Raw genomic sequence first — 12,630 nt, 5'->3', positions numbered from 1 at the left:
TTGTCGACTTGTGGTCAATCATGTTGCAACATAAAGAAACAAATATAAAAAAAAACATTTATTAGAAATATAATTTTTTTTTCATTTTCGTCATAAGACTCTTTAATTAAATCTTAGCATAGTGCAGTGTACATGTCGCAAATGCCATTACAATCAAAGTAGCCTTATTAATACAAAACATATAAAATAATGGAATATGGTCTTAGGTAGCTTTTAATTTATAGTCACAAAGTCTGAATCACTTGTAATAACAGAGATGTTTACTCGGTGTTGTTTTGGGTGTAAAGCTGACAACAGCATAGGGCTTGCCTTTCTCTGGGGCTGATGTGACTGATTTGTGAGCAGAGAGCATCTCTGTTGTTGGGGAGTTGGACGCTGCTATAGAGAATATCATCCCTCCCCATTGGCTGGGAGCCGAGATACGCCGTACACCTGACCAGGCTTATCTGATGAAGAGACAAGAGAAACATTATTTAATATTTCTGTGTATTTTAAAATTCTCTTAATGAAATTAACAGATTCCAAAATGAGGTCAAATGAATGGGAGGGTTCAATATAGCTTTGCATTTGCCTGGAATAACTCTTTGATGTATATAAAATTAAAACTGAATTGTACTGACAAATAAAACATGATTTATGTACAGTATTGTTAAATATAATATCTATGGAACATATGGACAATGCATCTCTGTTTCATTAGAACAATGGCTGAAGCTGCTGCTGTTTGACTCGCTGAACTCTCTGAATAGATGAGGACGTTGGTCTAATGGAAGAAACTGTTAAAATTCCTCAGTTTTACCTGTTGAAGGAGGTCAGTTCTAGGAGACTGATGGGAAGTCATCTTCTAGAGAGTGAAATGGGAATAGGTAAACAGGTTAGTGTGGAAAGAGAATGTGAAAAGTCATTGCTTTGAAGCAGAGCACAGTGATGCCTCACCTAATCCACAAGAAGATGGAGTGTGGTATTATAACCAGTGAGAAGAACAAATGTGTCTTATGGCTGCTTGGAGTCCATTTTCTCTCTCTTCTGTGGACAGTGAGATTCCTTTTTGACGCAGAGCTCTTGGAGCATTTTAACCTTTGCAGGAGTAGTTTCATGTTCACTGCTGACGGGTCTAGAACCAGGTACTTGCTTTGTGTTTCTTTTAAGGTTTTGGATTCAGAGGTTGATTGTTCAAGTACCAACAGTAGTTCATGTTGGTCCTGTCAGAGGACAACTTGGTTCTGCAGGTCAGCGTGACTCTGCCCCTGTCACCTCCTCAGAAGAACTAAACTTTACCTCAGATCTGGAAGATGAGACTTAATGCTGATAAAAGACGTTCCTGAACAAGTGTCTTCTAAACAACCCAAATAAGCAAGAAGGTAAATGGGAATTAGTTTGTTGAATTAGTTGCCTTATTATTATCTAGGGCAACCCTCTATAGAAAGTATGCAGGTGGTATTTAATCTAACATTCAGCACCTACCTGTGACGACTCAAAGTCACCCTGGTAAACAGCCACATCTCCCTGCATCACTTCCTATTCTGAATATGTATTCTGGCTGAGTCATTCTTGTTCAGTTCATTGATAGCTTGTGGATGGCGGTTCATCACTCCATGAAACTTAATACGACCTGTACTCTTTATCAGCTCTTCACCAGCCGCTATCACTTCTCCTATTCTTATACCACGATTTAAACTTCCACTGCTGGTAGTGCAAGGATCCGAGAGACCACTGGAGATGTTCACTGGAGGAACCTGCAGAGCACAGATCATCCTGTTGATATAATTCACTCTGAAGCAGTATATATCCTGAACACCTGAAACAGAGATTTTAAACAACTCATCAACAGTTTATCTTGCTCTTTACAGGCTCTTGACTCAAATCTTTTATGAATTATAATAGACTACAAACGAGCTCATACTACAAATTTCATCTGAGAACAAGTGCTCTTACAGCACAGGGAGTAAGAGACAGAGAGAAGCTGGGAACTGATCGTGTCTGCCCACCGTCTGTTTTTGTACCATGTGATGGTTTGAGCTTCCCGTCTGTGGACAGCTGGTGTTACAGGCCAGTTTGAAATACTGATCTGCTTCAGTCTTTGAACATGTACTTGTACTTCTGTTGGGAGAGAATAAAAACAAACTGCTTCTCACCACTTCATCTCTGCCACGTTAATCGGGAGATGGGCTAATAACTTGAGTGACCAAACAGTTACTGGATAATCCCTGGCACGTAATGATGAGTGAAAATCCATCCATGCTTCTTTTTTAGTTAATTTAGTACACATACACACACACATGCTTCACATTCTTGACCACCCATGCCTAACCTTAACTCAACCAGAATTATATCTCATGGTCCCTAACTAGACCTCAGGGGTATACACCGGGCTTCAACGTGTAAGGTAACCACCCATCTCTGGTGAAAACACTGTAGACTTTAAATTGTAAAACATTATTTAAAGGATTTAGACGTATGGAATTGGAGTGTGTTGTGTACTATTTGTGACACTTCACCCTCTGGGATATGTGATGGAGCACGGCTCATCTTCTGGTCTCTGCTGACTTGAGCACATTCTGCCTTTAGCATAGGTCACAGTGAAGCAGGCTGATGTGAGAGAAGCTGACAAAAGAAGAACGACATTCTGTGGTGAACAGTGTTTCACAAGCTTTACAATCAAGGCAACTATGATACGGAGCCACATGTTGTCACTCACCCACTGAGACTCCCCAGGGGCTCTGAGATGCTCGCAGCCTTTGAGAGCACAGGAGTATGTGACTGATCTCACTGCTGATTAGTCTGGTACCAAGGAGATTTGTGTCCTGATAGAGAAACTCTGTGTTCTTGTACCAGATAGACCACAGGGCTTCAGTCAGAGGACAACTGCTGCTGCACATCAGTGACACTGCTCTTTCTGCTGTGGCAGGAAACACCTTCACCTGCAGGTCTGAGAGGATGTTGAATAAAACAAGAATTAATGCACTGATGTTATTTTTGCAGTAATAAATTAATAATAAATAACTGAAACCACTGTACCTGCAACAAGGAGATGAATTTCTCTGGCATTTATTTTGTTTGTCATTAACATCACTACAACAGTAAGTGTTTTTATCACCTCTCAGATCATTGATGGTAATAGTGAAGTTGCTCTTCAGATATGTTCACACGTTTTCCATCTGCAAAGATCTGACCTTGAACCTTCTTGCTGTCCTCCCCAGCTTAACAGTGAACCATGTCATGCTTGATTTGGGAAGGAGCTGAGTGCAGTGTAGATCCACTGATGAACTTTTAAGGTACAGATGCTTTTTGGCTCCAACCCCTTTAAACAGAAAGCATTTTTATAGTTCTTAACTTCTAGAAGATAAATTGTGCATTAATTGTTTTGTAAATACTTCGATTTGCTGTAATATACATGTGAAGAGCAGAATTTGAGAAAATATTTGAGCTTCATCTTTTTTTTCAAATAATCTACAATTGATCAATATGCTGATAAACATCAAAATTTCTTACGGTTCAGAAGTTACGATTCACAGTTAGTATTGTAGAAATAAACGGTCATTCATACCCGAGATGTACAGGAACAAAACCCATGAACACACATTCAGCTCCTGCCGACAACATGGCCAGTGTTGTCTTCAGCTTCTCAACAGAAAGTATCACTTTAAATGAAAGCCTATCAAAAATCAAAACTTTAAATTGTAAAATCTATCACAGAGAAAATGAAAGATCAGGTTGTGAATGGTTCGTTTGTCTGTGCGTGAGACTGTTTACTGTGGACCTCTTAAAACTTGTAAGAAATCGCCTCATTATTCTAGTTTAAAAGAGTTCTACATTCTGTTTTATGACTCGCCTGCTAACGTGTTAGATTGTGTATCTGTGGCTTCTAGACACTGACAGTAATGTCAGTAAAGCTTTACCTTGCAGCAATGTTCTCACAACTTAAACACCATGTACATGACGTCATAACCACAAACTCACGAGTTTTCCCACGAGCAGCAATAGTCTCTTAATAATCATGGAAGTGTTTTGGATGTAAATATAACAACCCAGAGTTCCATCTCCATTGCCTTTTTAATGCTTTCTTAGCTGCTGCTAACATTGAACTAATTTGAAACTAGAATGTTGTTCTGACAGTCCATACCACCAAGGCTAATAAGTATTGGTGTAACATGTCAAAGCAGCGTTTCCAGTTAATTATCCAGACGGTGGCGGCTACCAGATTGTAGTTTGTTCCACCACATTTTCATAATCAACCAAACCACTTTACGCTTCTTGCTTATTATAACATGAATTCTAGATTGGTGTTTTGCCACATTAAGGCATTGTATCGTTTGTGTCGTGTAATTCCAGCACTATTTACCATGTGCTTGCACTATCATCCTAAAGCTTTACCATCCACGCAGTCAGTCAGACCTCTGTCAGCTGTACAGGTGCTTGTTTGCCGTCACTTGGAATTAACCACGATGAGTTAAGTTTAGGAAACTTCCTGGGTGTGTATTCTTCCTTTGGTTAATGGCCCCACCTCTCCGGCTAAAATCTCCTCAGGGTTGCTGTCTAGTTGTTTTTGTGTAATCCTGCTAATTTACAACCAAACACTGATGATCATGACGTGCTTATTCGTTGACATTTTTATTGTTGTTTATATTTATATTTAGAAAATCAGAAGGTTTTAAGGTTCTTGTTTTAGTTTTTTTGAAAATGAACTTAATTTGAAATTAAAATGTTTTTTACACTTCCTATCTTTCGTTGCTGTAAGAATTATAACATAAATGCTGGGATTTAACCTGTTTGAGGGGCCAGCCGAGAATGTTGTCCATGCTAATGCTGATATTTTGCTAAATTAACAAGCTCTCTGTGTTTGAAGGTCTTCTCATCTAAAATGCAAACAGCATTTTAACTCACTAATACAGAGATTTTTACAAACACCTTCCAATTGTGCAGATTTTTGAAGAACCTGGTTTCTGTTTATCCGTGTAAAAACAAAAACAAAGCATTTGGGAAACGAAGGATGTCATGCTACTCTTAATTCATGTGACGACTGTTGCTTTGTAGCAATGAGCAGACACTAGAAACAACAACAACAATGGCAGCTGTTTACCAGTTTCATTAGTTGTGTTAGTGCAGTTCTTGTCCAGTTACAAGTGTTCAGCTAAATGTTGCAGCACAGCTCCACATTTCAAACATTGACCGGAGCTTGACTTGGTACAATTTTACTTGAACACATTATTCTTCTCTGGTGTTTGTGGATTGTTGATCATAGACTTTTTTCTCCAATTTACTGGCCCAGCAAGCCTGCTTATGCTTGCTGTCTGCAGTAGTTTAGACAAGGCCTTTGTCTCAAGGTTTGTACACAGGATACATCTCACCGGGTGAAAACCACAGACTTTACTGAAAAGACGAATGACGCATATCCACTTCCTCTGGTTGTAGATGGACCACATGGAGCTGATCAAAGCTCTGATGGTGTTCGGTGACGATGTGGAGATCCACAACGACCTGGGAGAAACCCCCGGACTGATCACTGCACGCACCAGCAAAGGTAAACGAGGCCGGAGGGACGGGGACGAGGGCTTCGAACTGAGAGGGAGACGAATGAACGATTCTGTGAGAAAGAAAGAGAACAGAAAGGAAGTCCGAGTTTTGACAGTGAAATGCTGTGATGAAACTTACTGAGCCTCGTCTGACTGCCTGGGTTTGATTTCATGAGGTTTTATTTGAAAGCACATGTTCTGCTGTTGATAACACAATCTCTGCATGAACATGATTGTATGTAATGAATAACTTTAATCTTTACAGGTGCAATACAGACATTGTTCTGCCATGTAGTGTGATGAAGATTGTTGATTCTCACGTGCAGAATTTATATCTCATGCTACAGGACAAGAAACAGTCTAAAGACATAAAAGCACAAAGGTTGAACTTAATTGTTTAATGTAATTACAATAATGAGTTAACTGTATAATCATAATTAACATTGACTGTTTATTTTGAGATTATTGCAGGAGCACATTTGTTGTTTACACATTGATATGATTCTGTATGAAACCTCCACCTGATGTTATTGATTTTGAAAATGCATGATGATGATGAAGTTTGCTAACAGCCTGCTCATGCTCTCTCTCTCTCTCTCTCTCTCTCTCTCTCTCTCTCTCTCTCTCTCTCTCTCTCTCTCTCCTCTCTCTCTTCTCTTCTCTCTTTCCTGGGGTTTGCATGATTTAACATATTGACTTGCTTGCATGTGTGTCTGTGTGTTTGTGTTAACATGATAGGTCCTAATAGAAAGATACTGCTGGACATGCTGTGTAGTGTAGGGGTCCAGCGTTGCCACCCTCCCTCCCCTGGCAGCCCTCCCCCCGTCACCTTCAAGGCCAAGTCTCAAACCATAGGTAAAACCACCTGTTCCTCACATTTAGCTCACGGCTCCGCTGGTCAGGGAGGAGCTGTATCTACTGTGAAGCCTTTTTACATTGTCAATCATTCTTTTTATATTCATCGTATATTTTACAGTTGACATGATTGTTCTCAGCCAGATTAAAACATTAGTCACAAGATGTGATATTATTTAGATTTTGTACTTTTATTTATCAGCACGCACCCGCTGCCCTACTCCCAAATGTTTTTATGTGGATCATACTCTGAGAGGAAGTTACGCTGATATTAAAATGATAAGAATTCTAGTATAGTTTAACTATTTCTTACATTCTTTCTAACTTATCCCAATTTGCATAACTCCCAAATAAAGCAACATTTATTATACGAAATCTTAAATAGTATTTAACTAAATAGATATTCGTAGTAAAACTCCCATGTGGCTTGTAGAAAACCCAGTTCCCCCTTTAGTCTTCCATGATTTACCAATTAATTACTGGCCCATTGTATTGTCATCACCACCAATAGCTGTTGTGATTGGCTGACAGGGTTTGAGGACATCATGCATGTGGGGGCAACAATCAGTGCGATGAGCAGAGGCCCGTCTGAAGTGGACGGTCGCAGAATGGTGAAAAAGAAGTGAGTATTGTCCACATTTTATCCAAAGGTGATGGGAAGTAATTTTCTGAAATGAGGGTAGACTTATCTCGGATTTATATTTGATCATTTGGAATCTGGGCGTAGACTGAGGGTGAATCCATATTTAACATTGTGAGATGTTGAGAATTGTAGTTTTTATTAAGATAAAGAGAAGTCCTTGTTTATTTTTTCTGATTTAGTTCTACTTCCAATACCAAGTATTAAAAAACCTTAAAGTTTCTACCGATCTTTTTATATTAATGTTGCAGATTTGGAGACGACAAAGCTCTCGGGTGTAAAGAAGTCATTTTGTTCTCCTCTGCTGCAGGATGGACAGTCTGCTGTGTCTGGATGGTGGAGGTATCAAGGGTCTCGTGTTGATCCAGATGTTGATCGCTCTGGAGAAAGAGGCCGGTCGATCAACCAGAGAGCTCTTTGACTGGGTCGCTGGCACGAGCACCGGGGGCATCCTGGCCCTCGCTATAGTCCACGGTTTGTGTTTTTCCCTTTCCACTCCACATTGTTTGTATAAAACTGCATCAAAACAATAATGGCGGTTCTTTTACATGTAGGTAAGTCTATGGAGTACCTGCGCTGCTTGTACTTTCGGATGAAGGAGCAGGTATTTAAGGGGTCACGACCTTATGAATCTGCACCGCTGGAGGACTTCCTGAAGAAAGAGTTTGGGGAGAACACCAAGATGACAGACGTCCAATACCCGAGGTAACTGTTCTTATGAATGGGCTCACTACACATTAGTCAAAAAAACTTACAGTGGCAGCGAAAAGGCTCTCACAGGCTAAGTAATAAAATGCTCCAGTGTTAGCTACATGATTGTGTAAAGTACCACTACTGCACCACAGGAAAATACGCAAAAATACAACCAATACTCGTAAAAACTTTCCTTAAAGATTCAGTGTTCAGCCAATTAGTTCCCATGAAGAAGGCTGCGTTTCTTTCTTGTGGGGATCTGTGTTTCTTCTTAGTTTCTGCTGCTTGGAGAAATTTAATCAATCATCGTGAGACCGTCTCAGCTGTCAATCATGATGATTCGCACGGTTTTTCTGGCGTCAAATAACAAATTAAAACCAAACTGAAAAGAAAAATAATAAAATAGATCAGTGTACTTAGAGCTACATAAAACGACAGACACCATCTTCAGAGAAAAATGATGACTTTATAGTGTGGTCCATGTCCCATCCGCTAACATGGAGGAGGTGGGGTTTATGATCAATACTGCAGCCAAGCTTTACATAGAGTCTACATCTGAAACCACTGAGGAAAGTAAAAAATGTATTGATGTAAATTGTCTTCTGCGGCTGGCGGCACTTTATCTGTCTCCTCTCTGACAGTTACTCTTTTCTCTTCCCTCTCACTTGTTTGTGTACAGGGTGATGGTGACCAGTGTCCTGGCAGACAGACATCCAGGCGAGCTGCACATCTTCAGGAACTACAACCCTCCCTCCGTCCGCAGAGAGCCCCCATACACCACCACTGCCACATTCCAACCAATCACCATCCCACAAGGTAATCCAGAATTACCACTTGTGTGCGTTGGCCTTAGACCAGTGCAGAATAATGGAGTGCATTAAAACTACCACTGGATGGCGACAAATCTTACCTTTGGTGACTTTAAATCTCAATAGTAAAAACAAAGAAAAAAAGAAAAAGCTCTGTGTGAATGTGAGTTTGTGTGTCACTGTGTCCAAGAACAAGTGCACTTGTTGCCGTGTTGTTGTTGCAGGATGGGAGGATGAGGAACATTTACTTGGTTCTTTTTCACCACTAACTCTGCTCTCTGCCCTCGTTCGTTTATTCCATCAAAACATCTTTATCACACCACCTTCTCTGTGGCGCACTTTTCATTCTCTCGTATACTCTGATGCTTCCTATACAGTGTTTGAAATAATAAAGACGTGTAACAGACCGCAGGTTTCTGGTTGACAAAGGGTAAACATTTAGCTGCTATAGCTGACCATGACCAATATTCTGATATTGATCTGATTAAGACAATAGGCTGAATAAGACACTGCCATGTAAACAGCATTTTCTGATTGTCTTAACCTTACTCATACTCGGAATAAGCAAAAATCAAGACATTTGAAGTATTGCGATCCTCATGTAGACATGTTTACTTCTTAATTGCTTTATAACATCCTATTGGAGTTTTCTACTAACTATTTATCTGTCAAAATAATATCTGATTAAACTCAGTAGTTGGAATATTGGTGTTCATGTAAGAGTAGTAATTGGCAGATAAAGTTGTTTGAACAGAAGAGCAGTCAAATGTGAGTGTGTCAGTCCTCTGGAAGCTTGTGTTGTGCAATAATGCATCAAACGTGATACCATAAAATGGTGTGCCTTTCGGCATTCAATAAATTTGGTTATCAAAATAAAATATTAAATATTAATATTTAATTATTAATATTAAATAATAACTTTAATTGATTAAAGTTACTCGAGAACCACCCTTCACAGGAAGGAAAATATAGCCAATTTATTGATTAAGTCTCATAAAAGTACTAACTACAAATTTGGAACTCTGATTAACAATTAAATTAATAACTATAACCAAAATTACCATATAGATAGTTAGCTAAGTTGAAGGATATGGAGTTCTTGACAGTGTAGAGGTTGGCAAAATTCACTTATGCAACATTAATGAAAAAACATTTGTGAAAGAAAAACATTTATTATGAATATAATAAAGTATAAAAACACAAATTACTAACGGTGTACTTACTAAACAAAGATAGGTATGTGAGTATGCATGTGTGTGTGTCTGTGTGAGTCAGCGTGCTTTCAAAATGGCGGCTGGCCACTTTGAAGATAACACCCTTCCCCCCCATTGGAATGTTTGGGCTCAGAGCTAATTAGGTGAAGAGATATGCGTATATATCACAACCCCACAAATCAAACTTATAAACATCACACAGAATCGAATAAACAGTCTTGCTTAGCCTAGTATAATTATTAAGCCCAGTTGTGTTACCCGTCCGTGGAAAGGGGAAAAAGAGTTGCTGTGCAGTTCGCAGTTTTGTGAAGTCGTCTTGCTGGTTTGTGGCTCCTGCCTTGGTGATTCTGTTGAGCTGTGTAGCTCAGTTGCTGGTTGAAGTTTTCCTGCAGGACATCGCATCGCTGCTAGGAGGTTGGTAGAGCTTGGGTTGCGAGGAGGTTTCCTTGGTGAGATGAGCTGGAAGCTGCACCTTTGAGCTCCTCTCGAAGAGTTGGATGGAAAGAGGCTGGAAAGCCTTCTCCCCTCGGAAGGATTGTAGAAAAGAGACAGAAGAAAGTGGGGACAGGCCTTATATTGGCCCGGTGACCTCACAGGTCATGGGGTCCAGAGTGACCAATGGGAGTTGAAACCTGTGTCCCTGGGGGGGGTTTCGCACCTCTGTGTGACGTTGCCGCACCCTGGGAGGCCTTGCTCTGGTTTTCTCCAGACAAAGGGACATGCGGCTTCAGGCTTTTGACTACCATATAGGCCGAACTTTGGTCTCACAAAACCATGTCCCAACACTTGTTAATGCAATAATTTCAGAAAATCTATCTGGGATCAGAAATCCTCATATACTGTAACCCTTTAACAGAGAAGCATTTTTATAGTTCTTAACTTCTAGTAGATAAATTGTACATTAATTGTTTTTGTAAATACCGATTTGCTGTAATATATGTGAAGAGCAGAATCTGAGAAAATATTTGAGCTTCATCTTTTTTTCTTCAAATCAATCTACAATTGACTAATATGCTGACAAACATTTAAATTTCTCACGGTTCAGTTCTGATTCACAGTTAGTATTGTAGAAATAAACGGTCATTCATACCTGAGATGTACAGGAACAAACCCATGAACACACATTCAGCTCCTGCCGACAACATGGCCAGTGTTGTCTTCAGCTTCTCAACAGAAAGTATGACTTTTTATGAAAGCTCATCAAAAATTGAAACTTTAAATGGTAAAAATCTATCACAGAGAAAATGAAAGACTGAAGTCAGAATGGTCTGTTTGTCTGTGTGAGACGGTTTATCAGATCTCAACTTGTAAGAAATCGCTTCCTCATTATTCTTAGTTTAAAAAGAGTTCTATACATTTCCTGTGTTATGTGACTCGCCTGCTAACGTGTTAGATTGTGTAACTGTCGCTTCTAGGTACTGTAAAACTTTGCCTTGCAGCAATGTTCTCACAACATAACCCTTGTGTTGTCCCTGCTTCCCCGGCTGTTGGCCCCCTCACATAGCCCCATCCCATATTAGGACGCACACGTAGGGCAATAGACAAGTGAGCAGCCCTTGCAGATGTATTTGTTACACCCAGGCACACGGTATGAGTTTTACAGTCCTTTTCCTGGGGCATATCTGACACCTCTTCCTCTTACTCGCCTTGAGTGGGGCTGCTGCTAGGGCTATGGAGGAGGCCGGACGCTCTGGTCGAGGCCGTAGTCAAGAGCTCTCTGTGTGGCAGCGGCGGCGGCTTTACAGCCTTCACAACCGCGGTGGACGCCTGCGTGCGGGATGCGCTCCCTTTGTGCGATGAACGGAGTCACGAGAGCCTTTCCCAGCTGCTCTGGGAACACCCTCCGCTTGTTCCGCTCTCCCGGCATCCAGTCTGGGTTGATCTCTCCCATATCACGAAGGCGCAGTGAAGGAAGAGACATTGAGAATGTTGTGAAGACGACCAGGGGCCAGCGCGCGGTCATCCTCCTGCAGCTGTACGTTCCGATCACCTTGTCTAGGTTGTCCACGCCACCTTTGTTGCGGTTGTAGTCCAGGACGATGACCGCTTTCGCCCTCGCGGTCGCTGATGTCGGCCTCAGGGTGCCGTGTTTTCAGGAGCACCACGTTCCTGTTTTCTTTGGGATGTAGGACACCAGAGTGGCGGTGGGCGTGAATGCGAACTTGGATGAGAACACCTCTCTTCCCTTGACCGCGAGCAGCCCGGTCGGGAGCTTGGGCTTGTTCTTCCGAACCATGCCGACCACGGTGAGCTTCCTCTCCAGGAGCTGCCGCGCGAGTTCAGAGGAGGTGAAGTAATTGTCGCACGTGACGTTACGACCGTGCAGTCCCTCCGTTACATCGAGCACTACCCGCAACGCCTGGTTCCGTCGCCGTGGTCTTGTCCTTCTTCTTCTTCTTCCAAGGATGACGAATCTGCAGAAGCATCACCCACTGGGTCGTAGTCTTCGTGGCCGTCATGCCTGAGTCACCGCCGTCCGCTGCTGCCTCTGCCGCCGCGCCGTCCTCTCTGTCTTCTTCTCGGCCTGCTTTTCTGTCTGCTTCTCGGTCTGCTTCTCCATCTCCTTGTCCGTCCGCTTCTCGGTCTGGCTCTTTCGCGTCCTCTTCGGGTTCAGAGGATTGTTGCTGGGAGAATAGCTGTTGGAGAACCTGTTCTCTGGTGAAACGCTCCTGACGTGACATCGTGCCATGGTCCGGGAGAGTGGCACACAGAGAATTCTATGTGGGAAGGAAGGACACCAAGCTAAAGTATGTCCACAGAGAAATAAAACAGCTGACACTCAGGAACAACAGGAGGGGACAGGGGCGTCCAGCAGGAAGGTCAGGAGGGACAGGAGGGGACAAGTGGAGTCCAACAGGAGAGTCAGGTGAGTGAGGAGGGACAGGAGGTCACAGGGAGATCCCAAA

The 12,630-nt window shown here is 41.7% G+C and overlaps 1 protein-coding gene and 1 pseudogene across 1 annotated transcript in view; both read left to right on the top strand.

Moving 5' to 3' along the window:
- pla2g6 (phospholipase A2, group VI (cytosolic, calcium-independent)) overlaps window positions 1-5,847 on the top strand; it is a 71,462-nt gene extending 65,615 nt beyond the window's left edge. The window contains exon 9 of the mRNA XM_047343778.1: window positions 5,690-5,847. The gene's annotated coding sequence lies outside the window, so the exon portion shown is untranslated. The remainder of the gene's footprint in view (window positions 1-5,689) is intronic.
- LOC118125924 overlaps window positions 5,398-12,630 on the top strand; it is a 30,355-nt pseudogene continuing 23,122 nt past the window's right edge.

Source organism: Hippoglossus stenolepis, chromosome 2 (assembly GCF_022539355.2).
Source record: "Hippoglossus stenolepis isolate QCI-W04-F060 chromosome 2, HSTE1.2, whole genome shotgun sequence".
In the NCBI taxonomy this organism is placed as follows: domain Eukaryota; kingdom Metazoa; phylum Chordata; class Actinopteri; order Pleuronectiformes; family Pleuronectidae; genus Hippoglossus; species Hippoglossus stenolepis.
This window is presented reverse-complemented; position numbering and strand designations above follow the sequence as displayed.